At 38.4% G+C, this 2,512-nt stretch overlaps 1 pseudogene; it reads left to right on the top strand.

Annotated features, from left to right (window-relative positions):
• The first annotated feature begins 314 nt into the window (after positions 1-314).
• Positions 315-1,491, top strand: LOC149210660 (TLC domain-containing protein At5g14285 pseudogene; annotated as a pseudogene).
• Positions 1,492-2,512: the final 1,021 nt, after the last annotated feature.

The following is a 2,512-nucleotide window of genomic DNA, read 5'->3' as shown; positions in this document are numbered from 1 at the left end:
CTTTGATATTAATTTAGTCTTTAACACCGACGTTATTCTCTATGTTTCCATAACCATCCACAGGTTTATTTGGGGTCAAACTTCGTGATTCTAACCTCTTATTACAGCAGCCTTCAATTCCGGTCCATCCAGCCTACAAATTCGCTACTCAATCTCATCCATATGCAGATGTGTGACGACAGTGGTCTGTAATGATTTCTTCGGCAACAAAATCAGAAGATATCCCAATACGATCGTACTCCGGATATACAGAGGTATAGAGCTTGGATCACAGCGGAAAAAGGGCTATATTCACAGCTTTTAGCCATTAAACCTGGTGAGTTCTTCGACCTTTTTCTATGGAGATACCAGCCGTCTTCGGATCCAATGTCTTTCCACCCTCGCTTTTGTTTTTTGCAGTCATATATATGTTTGGGTACTTTTTTGTGTTCAAAAATTGGAAGGGAGCAAGCCGTTTCGAAGCCGCAAGCTGCATCAACTCATTCGTCCATGGCATAGTTGCAGTGATTTTCTGCTCCTATGATATTATGACAAATCCATGGAAACTAGATGCCCCCAACACAGATATAGAGAACAAAATAATGGACTTCAGCCTTGCCTATTTTGCAATAGATTTAATCCATTACTTGCTGATAAACCCATCTGATTATTTATTCATTCTCCACCACATTGCTACCTCCACCTACATGTCGTCCTGCAGATACTACACAGGCCACGGTGGGCTTTCTTCAATTTGTCTCATGTGCACAGGGGAGGCCACTAGCCCATTTCAGAATGTGTGGACCCTGGCCAGGATGGCTAGAGGGGAGTCTCCATTGGCTAATAGGATTTACACTGGTCTGTCACCCATTTTTACTGTGTATTTCACCATAATGAGGTGCATTGTGGGTCCTTATCTTGCTTGGCAGTTGGGTTCCTTCTATTTCCCAGGAAAGGCCGATAAGGTAATCCCTCGGAAGCTTGCCTATTTCTGGATGTTTATTGTGATTTTGGCTATAGTGGGGAGCTGTGTTTGGGTTTACAAGCTCTGGATTGGGTTGATTAGATTCAATGCAAAGAAGAAATCCGCAAATCGCGCGGCCAAAACGCAGAAGGCAGAGTAAAGTGCATAGACCTCGATGATTGAACGAGTGGCTGATTCAGATGTATCAAGTTAGTTGAGGCTTAAGCCTTACGGTTAATCATCTCAATTAAATTCAAAAGGAATAGGGCTTAGGATTAAAGGATGAATGGGAGATTTTGACTCACCTGCATAGTAGGAGTCCACTGGGTTGCCTTGCAAATGTGGAAAATTTCAAACTGATGAATCAAATTATCTTTTATAATGAAAACCACCAGTGTTACTCTCTATTTTATTTTACATATTCATGTGCGTTTCTTGTCCATGATGGTTATACGATTTGTTGCTCCTGGCGCAAGCATAATTGGATGATCTAAAGCTTTTTATATATGTTAGATTTTAAGCTTCTGTGGAAGTTTTTTGTAGTTTCATGATCCGGATTATCCACAGTTTTCGGTTCATTCTGCCAATGTTTCAAACCCCAAAGGGGTTCATCATCGGGACAAATCAGAAAGAATATGATTGAAAAATATATTTCTGTTTTGAGTATTTTTATCGCATCGACATTTAATCTTTTTCTGGTTCATATATTGCATGAATGAATGATGATATTTCGGGTTCACCAACTGCATTTTGAGCTGTATAACTCAAGAGCTTAACAGGGAATGGCTTTAAGAAAAGATTTAGTGGCTGATATTTGTCAATTTGCTGTAATGTTTTGATGTTTCTTAAAGAAACCTGACACTTTTATTGCTTAAAAGGATGCAGTTGTCATCCTGTTATAGAGTGTGCATGCAATTAAGGCAAGTACAAGGAATCTAGCTTTTACATTTAGGTTTTTATAATCTTTTATAAAGACAATCCGATGAGCTGAAGTGAAGCTTGAATGGCTATAAACTAAAAAATATGAGAATTTATCAATTTTAGTTATCCCTTTGTTGGAAAATCGTCAAATGTTCTGTCACATCTCTTTTGCTATAGTGGAAAGCTGTATTTAGGTTTACAAACTTGATTGGAAACCATCAAGTTCTTCCATCTGTTAGCCCTGTTTTATGAGCGCTTCCTCTTTAAAAGATCTTTTATGAAGACTTCTCGTGGAAACTTAACATTCACTACAATTTTTACAGGGGCTTTTTCAGAATTAAAAAATGGCCATGTTTTTACACAAATTATATGAGGACATCAAAGCTGTGAAATGTTTCAATTCTGTGTCAAATTTCCTCAGCTGATAGTTTTGTATTGTTAAATATACTCTACCAATTGCCTAAAAGAGGTTTCTGCCGTTTGGAAGAAACATACGCTACTCGCATTTTTGATAATGTGATTGAAATTTTTTAGGCTTTGTATGCTTCATAAACCAAACTTCTCCGACTATAGATCGCGAAGCTAAGACACCAATGTCCCAAGAACCAGAAGAGATGAAGGAGATGCAAGACAAAGGAAGTTGGAAGA

Source organism: Pinus tabuliformis, chromosome 1_2 (assembly GCF_031772625.1).
Source record: "Pinus tabuliformis cultivar Carrire ecotype Pingquan chromosome 1_2, CPIR1, whole genome shotgun sequence".
In the NCBI taxonomy this organism is placed as follows: Eukaryota; Viridiplantae; Streptophyta; class Pinopsida; order Pinales; family Pinaceae; genus Pinus; species Pinus tabuliformis.
Note: the sequence above shows the minus strand (reverse complement) of the source record. Positions and strands in the feature narration are given on the sequence as shown.